At 49.3% G+C, this 12826-nt stretch overlaps 1 protein-coding gene across 3 annotated transcripts in view; it reads left to right on the forward strand.

Annotated features, from left to right (window-relative positions):
* DDX60 (DExD/H-box helicase 60) overlaps positions 1 to 12826 on the forward strand; it is a 422428-nt gene that overhangs the window by 266521 nt on the left and 143081 nt on the right. The window lies entirely within an intron of this gene.

The raw sequence follows: 12826 nt of genomic DNA on the forward strand, positions 1-12826 counted from the left end.
GCTGGCCGTTTTCTGGGAGTGTGCGAAAAAAACGCTGGCGTTTCTGGGAAAAACGCAGGAGTGTCTGAAGAAACGGGGGAGTGTCTGGGCGAACGCTGGGTGTGTTTGTGACGTCAAACCAGGAACGAAACTGACTGAACTGATCGCAATGTAGGAGTAAGTCTGGAGCTACTCAGAAACTGCTAAGAAATTTCTATTCGCAATTCTGCTAATCTTTCGTTTGCAATGCTGCTATGCTAAGATACACTCCCAGAGGGCGGCGGCTTAGCGTGTGCAATGCTGCTAAAAGCAGCTAGCGAGCGAACAACTCGGAATGAGGGCCAATATTTTTTCATCTGTCTTGATTAATAAAAGTTACGTTTTATATTCACACTTACAGTTTATCCCATATTATAACCCTATCAGCAATTTATTTATATAAAGTGTGCCCCAGAGAGACAACAAAACAGTCCTCTTTTTGCTCTTCTGTGCAGAAAACACCCCAGAATACCTAGTATTGCCCTTTGGTCTCTGTAACACCCCTGCAGTCTTCCATAATTATGTCAACAAACTGTTTTGGGATCTTTTCTACAAATCCCTAGTAGTATATTTTGATGACATCTTGATTTTTTCAAAAGACCTGAAAGCCCATCAGGAACGAATCAGGGAAGTTTTAAGGTGCCTCAGGGAGAAACGGCTGTAGTGTAAACCTTTTGAGGCGTCCTCAAATCCTTTTTTTGGGTTATATTATTTCCAGGAAGGAACTACAGATGGACACTACCAAAGTCCAGGTAATCCGGGGATAGGATGCTTCTGTCTCCCTAAAAGGGTACAATGCTTTTTTGGGGTTTGTCAATGTCTACGGAAAGTTTATTAAGGGATATTCTTCCATCATTGCTCCCATAACCGCACTGACTAGGAAAGGAGCAAATCCTTAAAATTGGCCTCCTGAGACCTAAAGCCTTCTCTTCATTAAAGAACGCCTTTATGACAGCTCCAATTCTTTATCAGCCAGATCTCAGTTGTCCATTCCAGGTAGAGGTGAATGCGTCTTCGGTAGGAGTGGGAGCAGTCCTTTCCCAGGTCTTCGAGGATAAGAAGATGCATCCCTGTACGTATTTCTCTCGAAAAATTCTCTCCGGCTGAGTAGAATTACGATATAGGGGAACAAGAATTGTTGCCTATAAAATTGGCCTTTGAGGAGTGGAGGTATTTCTTAAAGGGAGTTCAACATCCAATTTCAGTAATCACAGAACATAAAAATCTGTTGTTCTTGCAATCCACCAGATGTCTAAGTCCTAGCCAGACTAGATGGGCACACTTCTCTTTCAAACTCAGTTTGGAACACTTAATCAGTAGGCTGATGCCCTCTCTCGCTTCCTTAGCCGCGACTAGTACCAATCCACTGCTGTCTCCAGGGAGGACTTCGTGGTGCCTGAGTTAAGGAAAAAACTACTTACATGGGCTCATACTTCACCTTTCATGGGTAGCACCAAAAACCTAAAATTCATATAGCATTCCTACTGGTGGCATCGTCTTAAGTCGGATGTGATAGACTTCATAGCTGCTTGTCCAAGGTCTGCTCAACATAAGAGTCCACAAGGATTCACACCCGGTCTTCTTCATCCATTGCCAGTACCACAGAAACCCTGGACACACATCTCTATGGATTTTATAAACGATTTACCTGTCTCCAGGGGATGGAACACCATTTGGGTCATTGTAGACCAGTTCTCTAAAATGGCGCACTTTGTCCCACTATCTTGCCTTCCCTCTGCACCTCAACTGGTGAAATTATTTATGACAGAGATCTTCCAGTTACATGGACTTCCTTGGGAGATTGTGTCCAACCGGGGTCCTCAGTTTGTTGCCAAGTTCTGGAGGTCATGTTCAATTCTTGGGATTAAGTTGAATTTCTACTCTGCATATCATCCCCAATCTGACGGCCAGACTGAGAGGGTTAAGCAAGATCTAGAGACTTTCCTCTGTACAGATGTGTCCACTATTACCTTTCTGAAAACAGTGCCATGGTAGTAAATTTGGCATGACATATATTCCTTGTGTTTTTGTGCCGTCATATTGTGCCGTGACAATTCGTAGTTTCACCACTGGGTGGCCAGTGCATCACGTAACATAGCTTTGCACTAACATTGCTGTTAAATAGACACTGTAATCAGTATGGCCAGCTTTAAAGTCTAATTGCTAATTGTGTAGGTGTGAAAATCTCAGTGTGAGAGGCCTTTGAAGTAGACTCCTTGGGGGGTACAGATTTTATCCTGGCTGGGGGATGTTACTATCAGTGAAGTGCGGTGGGCACGTCCCTGCTTACTATACAGTATGTTGCTCACAGAGGTGAATGAAGTCTAAAGTGAAATTAAATAATAAGTTAATAAAAACCTTAGTGCTATAGAGTAAAAGAACATATTATAAGATTTTGCAATGATAAAATATTTCCAAATAAAGGGCCTCATTACGAGTTGATCAGACAAAGCTGCTTTTTGCAGCCCGTGCGACCAACTAACCTCCGCCTATGGGGTTTTTTTTTTTTTCCATAGCAAGGCTTTGATCACTTGTGCGGGCCTGTTATGGTAAAAAATGTTGTGCAGTTTCTAAGTAGTTCTGGACTTAGGGGGTCATTACGACCCAATCGCAGCGTGTCGTCGTTCGCACAGCTGCAATCGGGTCCCTACTGCACATGCGCAACGGCCGCTATGCGCACGCACGGCCGTCGCCGGGTAACGACGCTGGAACCTAAAAAAGCATCGCTGCAACGATCGCATGAAGATTGACAGGTGGAGGGGGTACCTGGGCATCAACTCACCATTTGCAGCCATTTTTGGGAAGTGGTAAGAAAAACGTAGGCGTGGTGAGAGAAACGCAGGCGTGTCCAGGATGGGTGTTTGACATCAGAGCCAGGACCGAACAGGCTAAAAACGTTGCAGCAGGTAAGTAAGTCACCGGCACCCCTGCGCTGAGGACACCGCCGGCACTGCCCACACTGCCGACACTGCCGGCACCCCTGCAATGGGATGCTGCCAGCACTCCTGCGCTGAGGACACCTCCTGCACTGCCGACACTGCCGGCACTTTTGCACCGAGGACACTTCCGGCACTCCCACACTGCCGGCACCCCTGACTGCTGACACTGCTGGCACCCCTGCGCTGGGGATACTGCCAGTACTCCTGCACTGAACACATCTCTCGCACCGAGGACACTTCTGGCACTCCCACACTGCCGACACCACTGAACTCCTTCACTAAGTACACCTCCAGTACTCCCGCACTGCCGACACTGCCGGCACCGCTGCACTGTGGACACCGCCGGCACTTCCCGCACTGCCGACACTCCTGCACTGGGTATACTGCCATCATTCCTGTACTGAGGACACCTCCTGCACTGCCGACACTGCCGGCACCCCTGCACCGAGGACACTACCGGCACCCCTGAACTCCTGCAATGAGGACACCTCCCGCACTGCCGGCACTGCCGGCACACCTGCACTCGGGATACTGCCAGCACTCCTAGACTGAGGACACCTCACGCACTGCCAGCACCCCTGCACCGAGGATACTTCCGGCACTCCCACACTGCCGACACTGCCAGCACCACTGAACTCATACACTGAGGACACCTCCCACACTGCCAACACTGCTGGAACCCCTGCACCAAGGACACTTCTGGCACTCCCAAACTGCCGACACCCCTGAACTCCTGCACTAAGGACACCTCCAGTACTCCAGCACTGCCGACACTGCCGGCACCCCTGCACTGAGGACACCACCGGCACTGCCTGCACTGCTGACACTCCTGCACTGGGGATACTGCCAGAATTCCTGCACTAAGGACACCTCCTGCACTGCCGACACTGCTGGCACCCCTGCACCGAGGACACTTCCGGCACTCCCACACTGCCAGCACCCCTGAACTTCTGCAATGAGGACACCGCCCGCACTGCCGGCACTCCTGCAATGAGGACACCTCCCACACTGCCAACACCCCCGGCCTGCCGGCACACCTATTGCTAGCACTCATGGACTGAGGACACCTCCCGCACTGCTGGTACTTCTGCACCGAGGACACTTCCGGCACTCCCACACTGCCGGCACCTCTGAACTCCTGCAATGAGGACACCTTCCTCACTGCCGACACTGCCAGCACACCTGCACAGAGAACACTTCCGGCACTACCACACTGCCAGCACCCCTGAATTACTGCAATGAGGACACCTTTCGCACTGCCGGCACTCCTGCAATGAGGACACCTTTCGCACTGCTGACACCCCCGCCCTGCCGGCACACCTATTGCTAGCACTCCTACACTGAAGACACCTCCCACACTGTCAACACTGCTGGCACCCCTGCACCAAGGACACTTCTGGCACTCCCACACTGCCGACCCCCTGACCTGTAATAATTATGTAGACCATTTATTTTCTGTGCTGCCAGTGATTATAGAAAGAAATGGACAAGCCAGCTGCATGTAATTGGAATGGGTCATATTGTCGACAATAAGAAGGTCAGCAGTCATTAGGTCGACCAATATTGGTCGACAGGCCATATGTCGACACATCAAAAAAGACAGTACGCAAACGAATAATGCATAGAATTTGCATAATGGGCCCTTTACCTATCATACTCATCCTTTCTGCAAATGCTTGAAATATCAAAATTAGACTACCTGCTTAAATTAATTTGTTATATTTTATCTTTAACATGTACTTCACCCTAGTATTACATTTGTTATGCAATCTTGAAAATTGTTTTTAAAAAAAGTAGTCACCTCTGCAACACTGTATACTGTAATTGTGTATGGATTGTACAAAGCATCCAAGTGATTGCATTAATTTTCGTCATTACAGTATATTTATACTCTTTATTTGGAATTATTTTATCATTGCAAAGTCTTATAATATGTTCCGTTACTTTGTAGCACTATTAGGTTTTAATTAACTTATTCTTTAATGTCACTTTAGACTTCATTCACCTCTGTGTTCTGAGTAACAAATAACTCCAATTTTTGCATTAATAAACTGAGGCTCTGAATTGCTAAAAGTTCACTGTTCATTTCAAATTCCAGGACAGCAGCCCTTCCCCCACCCAGAATACATGTTACTGTGCTGTATCTCTATCCCCCAAGGAATCTACTTCAAAGGCCTCTCACACTGAGATTTTCACACCTACACAATTAGGAATTGGACTCTAAAGCTGGCCATACTGTACATCAGAACGACCTGCATACGATCACACACACATAGCGATTTGGGCTGCTTTTCTAAGTGATTTGACTGAGTCACTTAGAAATTCAGCACAAATCGCTATGTGTGTATGGACTATAGCGATAGTGATGCGCGTCCCCGCTTGCTTGAAAGATCTAGTCATCGCCCATGTTTTCTCTATTGCGAACACGGGCAGTGACAGATCGCTCAGCACACATCGCTGGTGCAGCTCTGTGTGCTGAGTGATCTTGCTGAGCCCGTATGATCACCAATATCACTGGCCAGAAAATCACTCAGCGCATACACACTGAGAGATTTTCCCCCTGCCCAGTGATGTCAGTGGGAGTGAATGGTTTTACATAGCAGGACGCCTCCTGCTGAGGTGTCCTCAGTGCAGGAGTGCTGGCAGTATCCCCAGTGCAGGGGTGCCGGCAGTGTCGGCAGTGCAGGAGGTGTCCTTCTTGCAGGAGTTCAGGTGTGCTGGCAGTGCGGGCAGTGCTGGCGGTGTCCTCAGTGCAGGGGTGCTGGCAGTGTTGGCAGTGCGGGAGTACTGAAGGTGTCTTTAGTGCAGGAGTTCAGGGGTGTCGGCAGTGTGGGAGTGCCAGAAGTGTCCTCGGTGCAGGGGTGCCATCAGTGTTGGCAGTGAGGGAGGTGTCCTCAGTGCAGGAGTTCTGGGGTGCCGGTAGTGTCGGCAGTGCAGGAGGTGTCCTCCTTGCAGGAGATATGGGGTGCTGGCAGTGCCGGCGGTGTCCTCAGTGCAGGGGTGCCGGCAGTGTCGGCAGTGCGGGAGTACTGGAGGTGTCCTTAGTGCAGGAGTTCAGGGGTGTCGGCAGTGTGGGAGTGCCAGAAGTGTCCTTGGTGCAGGGGTTCCAGCAGTGTTGATAGTGTGGGAGGTGTCCTCAGTGCAGGAGGAGATCAGGGGTGCCGGCAGTGTTGGTAGTGCAGGAGGTGTCCTCCTTGCAGGAGTTCAGGGGTGCTGGCAGTGCGGGCAGTGCCAGCGGTGTCCTCAGTGTAGGGCTGTCGGCAGTGTTGACAGTGCAGGAGTACTGGAGGTGTCCTTAGTGCAGGAGTTCAGGGGTGCCGGCAGTGTCGGCAGTGCAGGAGTACTGGAGGTGTCCTTAGTGCAGGAGTTCAGAGGTGTCGGCAGTGTTGGAGTGCCAGACATGTCCTCGGTGAAGGGATGCCAGCAGTGTTGGCAGTGTGGGAGGTGTCCTCAGTGCAGGAGTTCAGGGGTGCCGGCAGTGTCGGCAGTGCAGGAGGTGTCCTCTTTGCAGGAGTTCAGGGGTGCTGGCTGTGCGGGCAGTGCCGGCGGTGTCCTCAGTGCAGGGGTGCCAGCAGTGTCGGCAGTGTGGGATTACTGGAGGTGTCTTCAGTGCAGGATTTCAGGGGTGTTGGCAGTGTGGGAGTGCCAGAAGTGTCCTCGGTGCAGGGGTGCCATCGGTGTTGGCAGTGAGGGAGGTGTCCTCAGTGCAGGAGTACAGGGGTGCTGGCAGTGTCAGCAGTGCAGGAGGTGTCCTCCTTGCAGGAGTTATGGGGTGCTGGCAGTGCCAGCGGTGTCCTCAGTGCAGGGGTGCCGGCAGTGTCGGCAGTGCGGGAGTACTGGAGGTGTCCTTAGTGCAGGAGTTCAGGGGTGTCGGCAGTGTGGGAGTGCCAGAAGTGTCCTTGGCGCAGTGGTGCCAGCAGTGTTGACAGTGTGGAAAGTGTCCTCAGTGCAGGAGTTCAGGGGTGCCAGCAGTGTCAGCAGTGCAGGAGGTGTCCTCATTGCAGGAGTTCAGGAGTGCTGGCAGTGCAGGCAGTGCCGGCGGTGTCCTCAGTGCAGGGGTGCCGGCAGTGTTGACAGTGCAGGAGTACGGGAGGTGTCCTTAGTGCAGGAGTTCAGGGCTCCTGGCAGTGTCGGCAGTGCAGGAGTACTGGAGGTGTCCTTAGTGCAGGAGTTCAGAGGTGTCGGCAGTGTTGGAGTGCCATACGTGTCCTCGGTGCAGGGATGCCAGCAGTGTTGGCAGTGTGGGAGGTGTCCTCAGTGCAGGAGTTCAGGGGTGCTGGCAGTGCGGGCAGTGTCCTCAGTGCAGGGGTGCCGGCAGTGTCGGCAGTGCGGGAGTACTGGAGGTGTCCTTAGTGCAGGAGTTCAGGGGTGTCGGCAGTGTGGGAGTTCCAGAAGTGTCCTCGGTGCAGGAGTTCAGGGGTGCCGGCAGTGTCGGCAGTGTGGGAGGTGTCCTCCTTGCAGTAGTTATGGGGTGCTGGCAGTGCGGGAGTGCCAGAAGTGTCCTCAGTACCACCAACCAAGTGCAAGGAGGACATCTCCCGCACTACCGACACTCCTGCACTGGGGATACTGCCAGCCCTCCTGCACTGATTACACTACCTGCACCTCTGCACCGAGGACACTACTGGCACTCCCACATGTATTGGAGATATATTAATACTTCACAACTAGCTGCCGCTGCTGATATTCCTGTGTGCCTGATGGATAAATTGCCCTGCACATATGGATGTCCATGTTGCTGCCCACGGTGCTGTTGGTGGCTAGAGATGGGAGGAGAAGCCACCAGCATCCGTGATTCTGCTGACCGGAAGTCGGACCCGGTCACATGCTCGTTGCCAGGGGTTACATGCTCGTTGCCAGGGGTTACATATGCTTGTTGCCATAGGGGTTACATGCTTAGTACCAGGGGGTTACATGCTCATTCTGGGTAGCGCTGGGTAATGGTCTAGTAATACCCCTGGCATCTGTCTCCTAGAAGGGCCGTCTTGCATGCTGTCTGCATGGAATCTGCAGCTTCCAGTAGTAGGTAGAGCCTAAGCATCTATTGTGCCGGTGCTGGAACCCCCCCCCCCCACCCCCCCAAAAGCACTGGACCGATTTGTGGCAGACAGATGCAGCACCCACGTGTATGGCAGACACTGTCGATCTTCAGACCGGATCCCAGTGAAATATATGCAGTATTGAAATACCAAAAATTCTCTCTACTCACACCTTAACCACCAAACAATTGCAAAAAATGACAAGTATTTCCATATCGAATCTCTGTGTGGAGTTTGTTTGAACTCTTCATCAGCACATTATCAATCATAAGGAAAAAGATTTTTCAAACATATAGGCAACATTGAGCCAGGTACATGTTGAAAGTTAGTATGAGAGATGTATTGGAAAAATATTAATACTTCACAATTAGCTGCTACAGCTGATATTCCCGTGTGCATGATGTATAAATTGCCCTGCACATATGGCTCATGGGGGTCATTCTGACCCGATCGCTGCTGCTGACCAGCCGCTGCGGGCCGTGTAGCGATGAGTAGCTCCCGGCCAGCACGCTAAAGCTGCGCTGGCCGGGAGCTACTCCTGAAGTACAAGAGCATCGCCGCTGTGCAATGCTTTTGCACTTCTGTGGAGGGGGGGCGGAACTGACCTGCGGAGCGGACTAGCCCTGTGCTGGGCATCCCCCCGCATGTCTCTGTTCCTGATCGTAGCCCTGCAAAATCTTGCAGGGCTACGATCAACTCGGAATGACCCCCCATAGCTGCAATTTTGTTAGTAGATGGGCAAAACCATGGGGCTCATGCAGACCTGATCGCACGCTAGGTTTTTTCGCTGCGCTGCGATCAGGTCATAACTGCGCATGCGTGTGCACCGCAATACGCAGGCGAGTCGCACGGGTACAAAGTGGATCGTTGCTGAGCAATGGATTTAATGAAGAATCCATTCGCACAGACAATCGCAAGGAGATTGACTGGAAGAAAACATTTGTGGATGTCAACTGGCCGTTTTCTGGGAGTGTTTGGAAAAACGCAGGTGTGTCCATGCATTTGCAGGGTGGGTGTCTGACGTAAATTCGGAGCAATCACTTTAGCCTGTTCGTGACCGGAATTGACGTCAGACACCTGCCCTGCAAACGCTTGGACACGCCTGCGTTTTTCCAAACACTCCCAGAAAACGTTCAGTTGCCACCCACAAATGCCCTCTTCCTGTCAATCTCCTTGCGAGTTGCTTGCGAATCGATTCTTCGTTAAATCCAACACTCAGCAATGATCCGCTTTGTACCCGTACGACGCGCATGCGCATTGCGGTGCATACACATGTGCAGTTTCGACCTGATCGCACCGCTGCGAAAAACCTAGCTTGCGATCATTTCGGATTGACCCCCATGGTTTTGCTCATTTGCAAATAAAATGCTGCTAGGATCAGGGGGGTCATTCCGAGTTGTTCGCTCGGTAAAAATCTTCGCATTGCAGCGATTTTCCGCTTAATGCGCATGCGCAATGTCTGCACTGCGACTGCGCCAAGTAAATTTGCTATGCACTTAGGAATTTTACTCACGGCATTTTCATCGTTCTGGCGATCGTAATGTGATTGACAGGAAATGGGTGTTACTGGGCGGAAACAGGCCGTTTTATGGGCGTGTGGGAAAAAACGCTACCGTTTCCGGAAAAAACGCAGGAGTGGCCGGAGAAACGGAGGAGTGTCTGGGCGAACGCTGGGTGTGTTTGTGACGTCAAACCAGGAACGACAAGCACTGAAATGATCGCAGATGCCGAGTAAGTCTGGAGCTACTCAGAAACTGCTACGAGGTGTGTAATCGCAATATTGCGAATACATCGTTCGCAATTTTAAGATGCTAAGATTCACTCCCAGTAGGCGGTGGCTTAGCATGAGCAAATCTGCTAAAATTCACTTGCGAGCGAACAACTCGGAATGACCCCCAAGGTCAGAACTACTCCCTCAAGAATCTCTCTATCAGACTTTCTGCTTACTCAGTTTCTGAAAATGCCACCTGCTGTCTGAAAAGTGGTACTGCACTATATTTCAGACGAGATACACATGGCTTGCCGTGTATATCTTGAGAGGAAAGCTTATCTCGTGCCATGAACGGCAGGCCATGATACTTTTTTCAGAAAGGTAATAGTGGACACATCTGTATGTTCATATCTTCCTCTCTGGATGATTGGCTGGACTATCATCTGTTTGCTGAGTTTGCTCACAACAACCTCTACCATTCTGCTTCTAACTCCACTCCATTTTACGTAAATTATGGATATCATCCACATGCACCGGCTTTTCAATCTCTTCCAGTCTACGAAGTCCCTGCTGTGGATTTGACCTTACAGCAAAACTCCAAGATATGAAAACAAATACACGAGGCTTTACTGAGGTCATCCAATAAGTATACATATCTTGCAGATCAAAAATGAAGAGCTGTTCCAAGTCTTAAAATGGAAGACCAAGGGGGTCATTCCGAGTTGTTCGCGCGGTAAAAATCTTCGCATTGCAGCGATTTTCCGCTTAATGCGCATCGCAGCGATTTTCCGCTTAATGCGCATGCGCAATGTTCGCACTGCGACTGCGCCAAGTAAATTTGCTATGCAGTTAGGAATTTTACTCACGGCTTTTTCATCGTTCTGGCGATCGTAATCTGATTGACAGGAAATGGGTGTTACTGGGCGGAAACAGGCCGTTTTATGGGCGTGTGGGAAAAAACGCTACCGTTTCCGGAAAAAACGCAGGAGTGGCCGGAGAAACGGAGGAGTGTCTGGGTGAACGCTGGGTGTGTTTGTGACGTCAAACCAGGAACGACAAGCACTGAACTGATCGCAGATGCCGAGTAAGTCTGAAGCTACTCAGAAACTGCTACGAGGTGTGTAATCGCAATATTGCGAATACATCGTTCGCAATTTTAAGATGCTAAGATTCACTCCCAGTAGGCGGCGGCTTAGCGTGAGCAAATCTGCTAAAATCCGCTTGCGAGCGAACAACTCGGAATGACCCCCCAAGTTTGGATTTCTACCAATAATCTGCGGCTCAAAGTGCCTTCTAAGAAATTCACTCCAAGATTCATCGGTCCATTTCCCATAGAGAAAGTGCTGAATCCAGTAGCCTACAAGGTGAAGTTGCCTTCCTATTTAAGGATTCCTAATACGTTTCATATTTCTCTGTTGAAGCCCTTAATACTTTAATTCGGGACAGGGCTCCCTAAACCTCCCAAGATACAAGCTGCACAAGGGAGGAATTTGAAATTCACAAGATGTTTGACTCTCGTAAAAAAGTATGATCGTCTCCAATATCTCATTGATTGGAAGGGATATGGCCCGGAGGAGAGATCTTGGATTCCAGCAGAGGAATTTCACAGACCAAGATTATTCTGAGTTTTTCTGTTGTCGTGAGTCCTCTGGTATAGAGCTCGGATGCTAGAGTTCATTGCCCAGTGCTCAGGGTGCTGGCTGTACAGTGCAGGCATGCCCTCAGTGCTGGGCGCCACCATGTTGGAGACCAATGGTGTTCACTCTCCGTGTCCAGCCAATACATGGCAGCCTTCCCTTACAAAAGGTTGCTGGATTAGAGTGATGGTGCCAGTGTTTCAAGTTACTTTCACAGGTAAAGGTGCTTAGCTCTGAGCTCCCAGGTTACTCCAGGTATCCTGTTCTCGTCTACTATTAACATAGTAACATAGTAACTAATGTTAAAAAAAGACAATTGTTGATCGAGTTCAACTTATTTGTGGTCTCCTATGCAGTCCTGTTATAGGACTAGTTATTTTTATGTTAGGACTAGTTATATTAACTATAATGCGTGACTATGCACCATAACCCTGAATATTTTTATCCAATAGGAATTTATCTAACACATTCTTAAAGGTGTTGACTGAGTCCGCTGTTACTACTCTCTCAGGCAGGGAATTCCAAACATGTATTGTCCTTACTGTAAAAAACCTTTTCGCCTCAATGTGCGGAAACTCCTCTCCTCTAACCTAAGTGAGTGACCACGTGTCCTCTGTACTGATCTAATAGAAAACAGGTCCCTCCCAAGCTCTGTGTATTGACCCCTTATATATTTGTAGAGGTTGATCATGTCCCCTCTTAGTCTCCTCTTTTCCAATGTAAACATGCCTAGCCTTGAAAGCCTTTCCTCGTATTCCAGCGTCTCCATACCCTTGATTAGTTTGGTCGCCCACCTCTGAACCTTTTCTAGCTCCAGGATATCCTTTATGTAATATGGTGCCCAAAAATGCACACAGTATTCAAGATGTGACCTCACTAGTGATTTATATAATGGGAGTATAATACTCTCATCGCTTGCATAAATTCCCTGTTTTATGCATGCTAATATCTTCTTTGCCTTCTTGCTGCAGTCCTACTTTGGGCGCTGCTGCTTAATTTGTTATCTATGTGAACCACTAAGTCTTTTTCCAGTACAGAATTCCCTAATATTACCCCATTTAGTATGTAGGTGTTATTTTTGGTCTTGCCCCCACAGTACATTACCTTACACTTGTCTGTGTTGAATTTTGTTCTCCATTTTGCTGCCCATGCTTCCAGTTTAGTTAAGTCATTCTGAAGAGACTCAGCATCCCCCTCCGTATTTATAACCTTACACAATTTGGTGTCGTCTGTGAAAATTGACACCATGCTCTCTAGACCTACTGTTAGGTCGTTGATGAAAATGTTGAACAAAAGTGGTCCAAGTACAGACCCTTGTGGCACACCACTTAGTACTTTAGTCCAATCTGAAAATGATCCATTGACCACAACGCGCTGCTCCCTATTATCTAACCACTTACTAACCCAAATGCATATTGTGCTCCCCAGTCCTATTTCTTGTAGCTTATAGATAAGACCTATGTGTGGCACAGTATCGAAAGC

Source organism: Pseudophryne corroboree, chromosome 1, assembly GCF_028390025.1.
Source record: "Pseudophryne corroboree isolate aPseCor3 chromosome 1, aPseCor3.hap2, whole genome shotgun sequence".
Lineage (NCBI taxonomy): Eukaryota > Metazoa > Chordata > Amphibia > Anura > Myobatrachidae > Pseudophryne > Pseudophryne corroboree.